Source organism: Adiantum capillus-veneris, chromosome 22 (assembly GCF_014529385.1).
Source record: "Adiantum capillus-veneris isolate H3 chromosome 22, ASM1452938v2, whole genome shotgun sequence".
Taxonomy (NCBI): Eukaryota; Viridiplantae; Streptophyta; class Polypodiopsida; order Polypodiales; family Pteridaceae; genus Adiantum; species Adiantum capillus-veneris.
In genome coordinates, this window is record NC_140952.1 from 105,968,384 (window position 1) to 105,982,219 (window position 13,836).

Here is a 13,836-nt window from a genome sequence, read left to right on the forward strand (position 1 = left end):
AGGGTTTGCTTGCATTCATGGGTCATGCTCGACCATCAATGCAAGCAACTCATGAGGTACACACCAAACATTCTTCCACACATGATGTACACCTATTTGTCAAAATGCTGATCACCTCCATAATCTTATGGAAAATTAATTGGCCCTCTTAGACCCCATCCTCTTCTTAATGACCAAAATGTCATAACTATACTCAAAATTTATGTGTAATCACTTGCATATGAGCTCCAAGAGTTTAAGGTGTTTCACACGCATGTTGGTTAGTGTTTGTGTCCTTCCAATTAAGTCCAAAATTCATTGCAAAGGCACTTAGAACCGACTAATTGATACTTGATTAGCACAAAACACCAAGGTATTCTCGTAATTAAAGCCTCTAATCATAAGAATTTCAATGTGGTGCAACCAAATGCTAGTCCAATTAGGAAAAACTTTAGTGTGTAAGTTAGTCACAACTAGAAAATTTAGTGAAGGTTTAGAATGCGTGTAATCAAAAAATTAGATGCATAAGGGGTGAAACGAGGAAACATTAAGCTCAACACATCACCGCACACACCAAACCCTAATCTAATTAGAGTGAGAATTAGACCTACACAAAATTTCTAAATTCCATGATTACACTATCATAAGTCACCGATCCTTGGCAAGTACAAAATGTTATAGCCTTGTAAAGCAGCAACTAACTACACATGTAGTGATTCAACAATTTTATTAATTTGTGGATATTTGGCCTAGCTAGGGCATGGAAACACTTACGATCAATGGCAATATGAAGAGGTACACTCTTTCATGAGGTACTCAATGGCAATGGGAAAGTAAAGATATATCTTGGCATTCTCCAACTCACTTCTACTAACTTTATCCTATGTACATATAGCAATAAAGTTCCACGAATCTAAATTTTTTATAATCTTGCTAAACGCATAAGCACACACAGATGGATCTAAGAAGTAAAGCATATACTAATCAACCATAGCAGCAATTAGCCAAAAAATCATCATGAAAGTCCATGCATACTCATTTTAATCAAATCAAACATGAACGATGCAAGACAATATAACCATCAGCTCAATCAGGGAGATTCACAATGAATCTCGAGAAGAGATAAATTTGATTTCTATCTAAATTAAGGGCTAGGTCGCATAGCCTCTGCCCTCTAGCTCTTTACCTGGTTGCTTTTACTAACAGTCTCCCATCAAATCATACTTAATGAGCAACAACCCATGAAAAGTCAAAATCTCCTCTATTGTCTTTTGCATGATTCCAACAATCGTCAAGCTTTTCTAGAGGCAATTATTTATGTGATGATATTTTGAGTTTTTGACCTATCATTTGACCGCAATCATGATGCGGCCTTTGCCTACTACGGATAACCAAATGCTAACACAGGATCACTGGAGAGCAGCCTGCATGTGACCTAGCCCTAAAGAATATGTGCATGCTTCTCTCTTCAATGTATTCATTCTCACCTTGGTTGTGGCTTTAATTCTTCTTGAAAAACCAATGACATGCTTTTCATGCATAGTATCTGATGCCCTGTCATGAACCACCAAGCCATGGCTTCAGCTTTGCAAACGTAGTTCAAAAGAAATCATGAAACCCAACCGCCATGATGACCTTAGATGAAGGACACATAATAGTCAAAGACAAAGCGTGAGTTATGAGCATAAGAAGCCATAGCATGAGGCCTGTGACCCAGGGGCCTTTGCGATAATGGTGTGTGTGCACATGAGAGAGAGAGAGAGAGAGAGAGAGAGAGGGGGGGGGGGGGGGGGGGGGGGGGGGGGCTACTGACAAGAAATCGAGGTGACAAAAGAATGAGAAGTGAGACAATTTAGAAATGCCCACAATAGGGAAAGAGGCAATGTAGAGAGAGGGGGCTTTGATTGCAAGTGCGTACGAAGAGAAAAAGAGAGAGAAATATCCATTATCAAGATCTTCACAAGAGAATCTAAGGCAAAGAATAGCTTTCATTTACCGTCTAAAACACTCTCAGTCATTTTCAATCTTGAATGCATCTATTTAAGTATTTCATCCTCCATTATCGTGGCGGGTGGTGTATTCACTTGTAGCAAATCATTCAGTCTTTGATTTGTGATGCACTAGGACTACTATAGACTTCATGTCTGTTTATAAATGGTTTGTACTCGAGGTTATTTCTATCTTAGATCAATATGTACACAAAAGTAGCTAGACTAGACGCAAATGAAGGCCGTTGTCCAGCTAAATTGTCCCTCACCATCAGGGCAACAAAAATTATCTTAACTTTTGTAAAGGTTTTCCTTTAGGCTCCTAATTATTTGATTGAGAGAAAAGCTATGAGCAACTTAGCAAAAGAAAAATCCAAATGGGCGATGCATTGAGGGAGGTGCACGGCTTGGAGGCCAAGGCAGCCTGAAGCACAATAGTAGCTAGAAGTCTCCAACTGAGGAGGGTGCATGAATGCTCTTTCAAAAACATCTTATGCGCATGCGCGCGTGCACACACACACACACACACACACATACATAGAGAGTAGGTTTAATTTTCCTTATGCCTTGATAATTATAGGAAATTGATTATCTACATTGGAGTTCAATGTTATCTCAAGAGCAAGTATATGGGAAGACATGGGATGGACGATGGAGGTAACAAGAGTGAGGAAAGTATCCATGATTATAGAAGCTCCTTCTACACCACCATGTCCTCTTTTGCATGTAGGTCTTTTACTTATCATCCCCCAGACTCAATCTCATAATTTGATCATCAATCTTGAGACTCTCTCTCTCTCTCTCTCTCTCTCTCTCTCTCTCTCTCCTCTTTTTAGTCTCCACTAGTAGTAGGCAGGCCTCGTGATTTTATTACTTGTTCTTAGATATGTTAATTTGGTTGTTGTGCCTACTTTTTAACAAAAAAATCAAGATTTTATGAAAATAATCACTAAACTAGGAGCATTGTAAATTTTTATTTCACATGTCAAACCAGCCCTATCAGCATTGTAGAGTTGAATTGTAAATGGCATGAGGTTATGAAGGAGGAGATGGATGCCTTGTATGGAAATGAAACATGGGAGTTCATGTCATTGACTAAAGTGAGTGTATTGGATATAGATGGGTGTACAGAGAGTGCAATAGTGACGACAATGTGAATAGATATTAGGCTAAACTTGTAGATCCAATGGATATGCACCAATGTATGGGATTGATTTTGAGAAAAAATTTGCTTGGGTTATCAAGATGGAATTAACCGTTAGAGCTGTTGTTGCAGTGGTTGCTGCAAAGGCTTGGTTTTTAGAGAAAATGGAAGCGTGCCCATATGACGAGTAGGACAGAAGCAAGTATGGATTTTGAGGTCTCAAATTATGATGTCTTCCTCTTAATATCCTAGAGCCTTGAGGTTATGGTATAATCAAGAAGGCAAAGGTGCAAAAGATACAGGCCCATTTTAACAAGGTAAATGTTGTAAATATCTTTTTATTTCCAAACTCACAATGGTAAGTAGGTAAATGTATTAAAATCAAGAGCTACACAAAGTAGCCTCAAGCTCGTATCGAGCCTTGAGGTGTACCTTAATCACTCCATTACAAACGGCCAAGCCAAAACTAGCCAACATCCATAATTACTTAATCCTTGTGGCATCAATGTTTTGAATCTCTTATCAACACATCATATGGTGATCGATGTATGCACCCCTTATGACCAAGAGGGGAGCCTTCAAAAAAGTTTCTTCAAGAGCCTCTTGAGTAGTGCACCTTGAAAGAATGGTTCTCTCACGTGGAAGCAACAGTCTCACACACCTCACACATGAATTATCATGGTATTTTAAAACATCACTTTTTTTAATGTGGTGTGGAATATATATATATATTTTTTTAATAGAGAGTACAAGATCTTTGAAACACACGCACACACCCTATGTACAACGGCCTCACGGTAGACTACCGTCTTCCCCTAAATCCATGAGTAAAAGCTGTGTTAATGGTGCAAGCTCTCATTCAACTACATTATGAGGCTATTAACAAAAACTGTTGTTCTAAAAGTAGTGTTGCTAATCAACTTCAGAGTTATTCATATGCGTCTGGGGCCAGCCATGGTAATCTTGTCTCACCTCAAGTATCTTACCATGGTTGCTCATGTGCGAGGGCTTTCAACTCACATTATTGATTTTTTAGTATATAAGGCCATGTGTGCATCTATGTGTATGTGTTTCAAAGAAGGAGTTTCTTGCTTCGTTTCTCCGTGTCTTCTCATGACAATCCATCTACGCAAATAGAGAATATCAATGCCTAGGGAAATTGTTGGAATACCTACACGTGGACAATTTAGAGGTATATTGAGTAGTGACTACATTTGAATATGGTATTTGCTCTAAACTTTTCAAAATTTTGTAGGTCTTCTCACTTTCAAATATAAAATTTGGTCAAGAAAACAAGAGATATTAACCACTAATTAGCCTTAGATCTAAGCTAATTACATGCATGCCTAAACACTAATAAAAATAGAAGAAGTCAAGTAGTGGGAAGGTGAGTGAGCACTGCATTATATTATCGAATTACATCATGAGCATGAAGAAGCTCAAGGAATTCTTAGCTAAAGCCACACACACAATTATGAGTTCTCTACAATGTACTGCATAGTCCCTTATATACCTAGGGTTTTGCTTATGCATTGTCCGAATGTCCAGGGCCTTTAGGGATTCACATAAATTGTATATGCTACATAGGTGCACTACGTGACATCCTCGTTACAATTGTGAACTGTTAATGAGTTCATATCATATTTTATCAAATTATAAGATTATATTGCACAAAATTAGTTAGGAAATTTATGGATGAATCTCATTGCCATTTTGTGAGTGTTGGACTAAAGGCCATAGTGGCCGCCCACCTTGACTAACCCTACACCATTAACTACTTACTTACTCTTATATCAGCAACAAGGAACACAAACACACTCTCCTTTTGGTGTGTATTGTTCTCCCTACCTCTCCCCTTGTCTACCATTCCTGCATGCATCGTGCACCCTTAATTCCACTGGTATCAGAGCGAATCAATTGTGGGGAGGAGGATGGCATCGAGGTAAGGCTTCATCCACTCTGAAATCTTGGAAGATCCACAGATATATGAGTAGTGAAGAGCCTTTGCAAGCAAAAGGGAGTGCTTGGAAAATTGCAGATTTGGGAGTAAGGGGGATATTGGAGATCTGGAAATTAACGCAAGGGCATGGCGCTAGGCAGCTTGATTAACGAAAGCAACCCAAGGAAGGTAGATATGCAGTGGTAGCTGAATTTCAAAATCATGCCAAGACCGGTAGCATTGCAGTGCAAAAGAGCAACGTAAAGCATTAAGGCTGAAAAATTAACGCATTGTAGCCATATGAAGTAGGGCAATAGAGCTTGTGGGGACAATTAATGCTGAAGAATGCAAGGTTTTTGTAGCACAATCAAACGAGTCTGTGTGTGTACACACACAGTACATGCACGTGCGCAGCAATAGGAAGTAGCAACGGAAGGTGTGTATCCACACAGGCCTTGTAGCAAGATCCGCAAGAGAAGCTTGGAAGGGTGTGCACATCGACACACACGGGTTTGCTAAGAGAGCATAATTTCCTCCTGTTCCGGCATTGTCTTCAAGAGAGAGAGAGAGAGAGAGAGAGGAGAGAGAGAGAAGACATCTCTCTGGCTTTTCATCGGCGGCATCCGGCCTTGCTCTTGGCATCACCCGCGGGCCCAATTTCGACAGCTCACGCTCATAGCCTATGGATGAGAGAGAGAGAGAGAGAGAGAGAGATGATCGTACTCTCTCGAGCATCCCCTCAGGACTAACTTACACGGGGTCTTAAGTGAAGGGCGAGCGGTGGGATCAAGGGCAGGGAAGCCGGGCACGAAGGGAGAGGGGATCTCGACGCTCCACGTCAGCATAAAAAGTAAACGCGGGCAGGCCTGTTGATGTGGCGTGGCTGGGTGGCATGGCGGGGCTGATATAGAAAAAAAATTGGATTTGCGTTGGGTGCGGGGTACATTATTGAAATTGCGAATGCTATGCGCACCTGCTTCTGGTGCTGGACTACCCTTGCTTGTTGCAGCTCAGGCATCTTGTGCACTCCTGCTTCTAGTGTAGGACCACCCTCCTTGCTGGTTGCAAAATATGGGGCTGGATGCAAAGTGTGCCTATCAAAGAGAGGGCTGTCCAGTAAGGCTGCTGATGCTCCACAGTAATAGCCATTAAGTTTTAGCCTTTTGGGAGGGGCACCATCTGGGTGATTGTTTAGGGTCTGAGAAAGAACACAATGGAGTCCGATGGGCATGTCAACCAAGTTCTATTTTGATCTTTTTGTCTACAAATGTCTCTCCCTTGTGTGTGCATTGCAATAAGCATCTAATGTCTCCACTATTTTGCATGTCTCTTTGTCTACCAAAGTCTCACTAATTTGTGCATGCTAATATCAACAAGTTGGGTTAGTTGGATTGCGTGCAAGGGTTAAAATCGTCAGGCTTGCATTGTTATGCTTGATGCTCCTACAGGTGCATCAAGCCAACAATGCAGTCAATCTTTCGTTTAAAGATTACCTTGGTTTTGCGACTACTACGGAGGGCGAATCAAGCGCTGATGATCTAGATCAATATGGATTTTTGGAACACCATAATATTTGGGATGAGATGGATGTTCGTATGGATCCATTGTCTGATGTTGAGGACTTGGGGGATTCCTTATATGCATTACAATACTTCTCAAACACATTCTTCTCATTTGATGAGAAGATGTACTCCTTAATGGTGAATAATTTGGTTGGGACAGTCACAACGTCACTTTCAATTCTAAAAGCACATGATGGGAGAGGGATGATGAATCTAAAGAGGTGGAATAGAATGAGAGATGATCTCTCCCTTTGCCCAATTGCCACCTGATCACAACAACTCTACTTGCAGCTGAAATCATCACGCCTAAAAGTCGCATACATAGAAGATTGGGTGCACATTGTACGTGCAGCCCATTGTCTCTCAAGGCATGAAAAACACTTGGGAGTGGTTGCCACTATTAACGCAATCAAGACCGAATGGTGCATTGACATGAGAAAACATGGGATACCTCATGACTACATAATAGATTTGGTAATTGCGTGTGGTTGTTTGTTGGAAGAGAAACCTATTTCCCATGATGTCTCCTCTTGGCATGCTTGTAGCTGGTCTACTACTACTTCAAGCACATCGATTGAGACAACCCTTTCCCAAGTGGAGCCACAATTGGCAAACATCATGATAAAGCATCATACAAGGCTTGTCTTGGTTAGATCAACAAAGAAGCATGGATTAAGCAAGTGGGTGCAAGAATACATGTGTCATCGATGGGGTAGCATTCAACGAAAAGCTGCACATAAGCGACGAGATCGAAAATCCAAAAGGCGCGGATGTGGATTCAAGGTGGTGGTCCAAAACTTTGAAGAATTTGATAAGGTGATTATCAAAGTCCAAGGTACTCACGAGGGACATGTACCTGGCTCTCGTGCAAACCTTTATCACCTGCCAGTGCATCCATCTGTAATTGCATGTTGCACAAAGGACATGTTTGATATATGCACTTGCCAACATCTTGCAAAAATATCAAAGTCAAAGGAACACCTTCACATGGATCATGTATCTACACTTGACCGTGTGATCTATCGGTTCTTTATGATACCAAAAGAAGTGCGAATGTTGCTACACCGGATGCGCACACAAGGTATTTTACTCTCTCCCAAAGCATCTCAAGGGTTGAATTGTATCGTTTTACAAGTAATTCTTTGCAGATCTATATTATGTTGTATCTCTTGGCCTTAATGTAGGAGAATATGAAGAGCATGATTGGATTGCAATGCTTACGGAAGCTCTTCGCTTGCAAGATTTGAAGAAGGTACCATTGAGAGCTCAACCTCTGGTCACATTTTGCATGCTTTTTTGTTCATGGGCATGCGCTTGATTGTAGGTCATATTTGTCCAACCATACAACCCGAGGGAAGATGATGAATGCAAGAGACCGTTTATTCTTGTCATTCAAGATGAGGACATGCTTGAAATTGCTATTCGTTTCTCTCATCATAACTCTTGGGCAGTGGATAGCACATTCAAAACAAATGACTTTGGGTTACCTCTTTATGCTGGAGTCTTGCCCTACCAAATTGGTGTAGGGATGCCAATATGGTTGATTTTATGCACGAGCGATGTGGGCACTAATCACGAAAAAGTGTCTTTGGAGTTGACCTTCAAGCTGGTCTTTGCAAGGCTAGGCAAAATTCGTCCTGCAGCTATTGTCATTGACAAGAATCGACAAGAGCTGGAAGCAATTCTTAAGGTGGTCAATGTGGATCCTCATTGTTGGAGAGAAGATGAAGACGACAACCCAAAACAAGTTGCATGCCATGTGTTACTATGCTAGTTCCATGTCAAAAAGTCATGGGTGGGGAACTTATTGCCGCAGGTATATGCAGTTGTTGTGGTTGCTGCATAGCTTTCCGTTCCTTTGGTGTGTCAAGGGCTGCTATCAATATTAATAACCATCTTGTTGAAATCATTTCATAGGTCCCTAAGGACAAGCGAGCTGATGTCTATAATCACTTATCAAATCTAATGCAAGCACCAATTGAGGAGATTTTTAATCTGGGATATAGACAGTTGTTGGATACATATTTAATGCATCAAAATATCCAGCGTTACGTGGCAAACTGTTGGTGTGGCAGCACATGCGTGTGGCGAACAAGGTGGCCAAAGTTTGGGTGTCTATTTGTACATGGGAATGTGGACACTACAAACCTGGTTGAATGATTATGGCAATATATCAAGTATACTTTGCTTGATGCGAAGAAAAATAGATCGATACTTTTCCTTTTGCATGCACTTGTGGGTGATTCATTGCATGGAACCTACATCGGAGGAACCTTTCTTGAGTTCTTTAAGAAAAAGCAAGAGATTGGTAAGAGTCGATTGGTTTTGGAGTTTGTAACTAGTATCGTATTCTATTGTATACGCCAAATCCTAAGTTCTTGTGTTTAAACTTGTGACAGCTGATTCCAAGAGTTTTAAGTTTGAGGCTGATCCTACCACCCTTCGAGTGATAGAGGAAAGCACTTTGTTGTTCAAAATTCTTAGCATGTCATCTCCTTCCCAATGGTATCATGTGAGCGTCCAATCTAGCTATTGTGATTGTCCTGACCAGGGTTCAGAATGCAAGCATCAGTACGGAATCCGACTAATAGTTCAAAATCACTTTCCTCAACTTCTATGTATTTTCCCAATTCTTAATAGCATACATGCCTTCAACCATGTGGTTCAGGAGGCCAACGCTCAAGCAAGGGAGCAAGATGCAATGACGGGGGACCAAGATATGTCAAGCTAGCTACCCACCATGGCCGAGGAAAGTGTATCCATTATTGATAACCAGATTCTTGGATGCATCTCAGACTTGAAAGGACTTTTACAAAGCTTTGAAGAATAGTTGGGGCAGTGTGATAGTGACCTAAAACTGATCCTCTTTAATCAGTTGTGAAACTCAAGGGATTTCCTCTTCACTCTGATTTTCCCAAAGCGCATCGACTTGCTAGCCTCAATTAGACAGATCCAAGCACATGTAATACAAACTCGTCTTGGTCATGGTGTGGCACGAGAAGCCGATGGATGTGGAGCTGAAGCTGGGCTGGTCTCAGTTGTCCCTCCAAGGGCCTCAACTACTGACGTTTTAAGACGCAAACATCAGTGAGGGAGGAGCTGAGCACGCTTTGAAAAGAGACGTAAAGTGTTTTGCTTCCATTGTTGTAGCAAAAGTCTTTTGCTTGATCGAAGAGAAAGCCACTCATGCCATACATGCCATGCTCTCTTGCCCTTGACACTTGAGCAAGCCCCAACTGGTTCAGAGTCTCCTCTTCTAAATCGACATGTTATTCTCTTCAATGATGTCATTCAGAGGGGGCAAGTGGTTAGATGTGTACATGGAGATCTTGGTACAGAGGAGAAGAGGTTTACGATTCGATGTGGGGACGGCTCAATACTTGATGGGGTCCTTACATCCCAGCAAAACGAATGGTTCTCATAAGATGAGAAGCGAGGCTGCTACCGCTCTTTGCCCTTCAAAAATATTGCTATTGGATAACAAACTAGTACATGCGGTGGTACACCGTCGAGCCAAGATTGTAAGTGGCTCTTCATATTGCGTGTTTATATTAATACTACTTTGACTAGGAGTTTTAGTGATGCAGTGCTGTCTTAAATGGTCATTGCTAGGCAGTACTGCTGGATGTTGATAGTTTTTGTCTTCCTTTTTCTTTGAACATGCAAGGATTGCTTACATACCAAATTGGTGGACAACCAACAATGCAGTAATTTTTGGATCAATATTTGGAGCTTTTAATGCCTGGTCGTTTATTGCATATATTGATGTTTGCATCGATATCTGTAGCTTTGGAGGCCTTCTTACATACCAAACTTTTGGGCAAATGAGCAGTGTTGGGTCCAAGGTTGAAGTAGTGGAGATGGGTTTGGAGGTTGCATCGATTTTTGGGTTGATATTTGTAGCTTTCAATGCCTGGTCACTTATTGCATCGATTTTTGGATCGATATCTATAGCTTTTAAGGCTTGCTTACATACTAAACTTTTGGGAAAATAAATAGTGTCATGTATAAGGCTGAAGTAGTGGAGATGGGTTTGGAGGTTGACAGAAAATTGCAATTATAGCATAGATTTTTGGGTTGATATTTGTAGCTTTCAATGCATGCTTATGTACCAAACTTTTGGGCAAATGAATAGTGTTGTGTCTAAGGCTGAAGCAGTGGGGACGGTTTTGGAGTTTGAACATTAATTTTTGCATTGATTTTTGGGTTGTTATTTGTATCTTTTAATGCCACTTCTCTTATTGCATCTATTTTTGGATCAATATCTGTAGATTTCAAGGTGTGCATACCTTGCCTGGTCACGTATTGCATCAATTTTTAGATCGACATCTCTTAGCTTCGGAGGCCGTACCAAACCATTGGGCAAGTGAGTAGTGTTGTGTCAAATCGATCCATCATGTCTCAATGTCTCATGCATTGAGGAGTCAAGGTTATGTTGGTGACAATAGCCGTAAACAAGTTCGAATCCACCATGGTCAAGTTCCGGTGACCATAGCCAATGACAAGGGCTGACGCCATGCTGGCTATAATGATTATAACCTGTAACGTGGAGAGTGACCAAATATCTATTGAGAATGCTTGCATAAGAGACTCAAGACTTGAAATAAAGAATGAGAAAACCATAACCAGTGACTAGAGAAATGATGATCATAACCAACATATTGAGACTTAGCAACCTTAACTAGAAAAATCAAATGTACTCAAAGATGGCGATGGTTGCAACTTCACTTGTTGAGGACACAACTACATGCTATAACCTTGTTGCATACCAAAGCCTTCAATAGATTCAAAGGCCATGACTTCAACACATTTCAGTTTTACCTTTACAGAATGCATTCGCAAACCATAACCTTCAAAGCATAGCCATAACCAGCAAAGCCGAGCACTGTAAATTGAAAAAAGAAGTTTGAAACCACAGACAATGACCTTGGTCAAGGCACAGTTTGCGTAATCGATGACCATATTCGAGACATAATGCTAGAGACAACACAAATGATCATAACCAGCATATAACTAGAAAATTCAAATGGGCGCATAATGAGACGACAATGGCTATAACTTGTGAGTTCGAAGATGGAGATGATTGCAACTTCACTTGCTGAGAACACAACCGCATGCCATAACTCATCGATTCAAAGGCCAGGACTTCAACACATTTCAATTTCCCCTTTACAGACTGCATTCGCAAACCATAACCTTCAAAGCATAGCCATAATGAGCAAAGGCGGGCACTGTGAATGCATATAAAAAGTTTGAAATTACAAGCAATGACCTTGGTCAAGGCACAATTCGCGTAATTGATGACCATATTCGAGACATAGTGCTAGAGACAGCACAAATGATCATAACCAGCTTATAACTAGAAAATATAAATGGCCGCATAATGAGGCAACAATGGCCATAACTTGTGAGTTCGAAGATGGAGACGGTTGCAACTTCACTTACTGAGAACACAAGCACATGCCATAACTTGCCGATTCAAGGCCAAGACTTCAACACATTTCAATTTCACTTTTCAATCGACGACCATATTCCAAACATAATGCATATAACTGATAGCCCGGGAGAAGGCAACCTAAACCATAAAAATCCCCAACCGAGACATAATCTGGGATGACAATGAGCATTAAACCATAGCTTTTCTAGAGTGAAACCTTTGCGAGATAACGAGTAGACCAGTAAAAGACCAGCAAAGAAAGTATCGATTCAAAAAAAAATACATATAGTCATAGTCACAAAGCATCTATTACAGCTGAAAACCCAAAATCACAAGATGTAAAGCAAATCATATATTATGTCGCTTATACAAGTTGTCGTAGTCATTGATGTTGTTAAGCCTAATTAGAGCTGGGACACAATAAGCCTATATCGAGGACAAGCACTCCATACACCAACCATGGAGCTGCTTCTTCATGTTGCATACTTCGTCGTGCTGAAACCGTGTCTCCACAAACTTGAGCTCAAGCTGTGACTCGTTAACCAAGGCACGTTGAAGGGCTGTATCATGCACCACTTGAGCAAGGCTCCGAAGGCCATTACAAACATTCATGGCACGAAATGGGTTAGTTGCTTGAGGTCATGTAGAAGAAAGGAATGCTCATACATAGGTATCAAGAATACTGACATGTGCATAGCGCCAAGGCACTCAAACGGACTTGTGAGATGTAAGGAGTCAAAATACAGCAAATAGTTCTTTTTTTTCAGGCAAGCGAAGGATCTTTGCACCTCTATTAACATAAATAACAAACAACGACCAATGGTGCCTAAAACAAGAAGATCACAACTGTGAATAAGAGTATTTATTCTTGAAGCATTGCACGATGTCTTTCTTGGATGTGACCAATACCTGCAAATTAGTGGCCAAAAACATAATACCATTTCCGACAAGTCAAGGCTAGCAAACTGTGTTGAGAGAAATTTCTCGAGAAGGTGGCGAGACATTGTGTACCATAAAGCATCAACAAAGCAAACCTTCTTTAGAATAGAAGGCGGCAAAAAATGTTCCATGCACCTGCATGCAAACAACAACCCTGGAGATAACTAGAAGAACAAATTGCCAACAAAGAGAGAGAGAGATAGAGAGAGGGAGAGAGGAACCTTACTGGCCAAACAAGTCTATAGTCCGAGAGCTAGCCTCTCCATACAATATAGCATTGACTAGGGGCTGATCTACATTTGTGGACAGTTTGAATCTTGTGGAATTGAATGTGATGCTAGCATTAGAAGCAAGCCTAAAACACCACCATGCAAGACTTAGAATAATGTGAATTAGTACCAACACTCTTTAAAAATGCAAAGCTGGGATATGAAATCACCTGGCTTTCGCAATATTTGCCCGCGTGGTGACGACCCTACCGCCCCCCTCCTGAGAAACTAATACTCGGCCATTCTCGATGGTGAATTTAAGAGATACATGGGTCTCATGGCTCGGTGATGTGACATCAATAACCACACTTGTCTTTGTAGATGACCAAATTGGCAGCTTTTGCCGATGTTCCATTATGAGTCCCTGCATAAAGTTCCTGGAACGATTAGCCCAACAAAAAAATATAGCCATAATCAGCCCATCGAAGAAGCACAGCCGCGATCAGTGACAACCTCAAGATCCAGCAAAAACACATAGCCATAATTAGTGACAACCCAGAAAATCGGCAAAAACATAGTCATAATCAGCTTTACCTCATTTTGAGAAATACCGATGTTCAATGTCATGGAAGAATATCT

At 41.0% G+C, this 13,836-nt stretch overlaps 3 pseudogenes; 2 read left to right on the plus strand and 1 right to left on the minus strand.

Annotated features, from left to right (window-relative positions):
• The first annotated feature begins 6,292 nt into the window (after positions 1–6,292).
• LOC147429957 (uncharacterized) lies at positions 6,293–8,361 on the plus strand (annotated as a pseudogene).
• A 736-nt stretch (positions 8,362–9,097) lies between these two features.
• Positions 9,098–9,703, plus strand: LOC147429958 (uncharacterized; annotated as a pseudogene).
• A 1,732-nt stretch (positions 9,704–11,435) lies between these two features.
• On the minus strand, positions 11,436–13,630 carry LOC147429959 (uncharacterized; annotated as a pseudogene).
• Between the last annotated feature and the right edge of the window lie 206 nt (positions 13,631–13,836).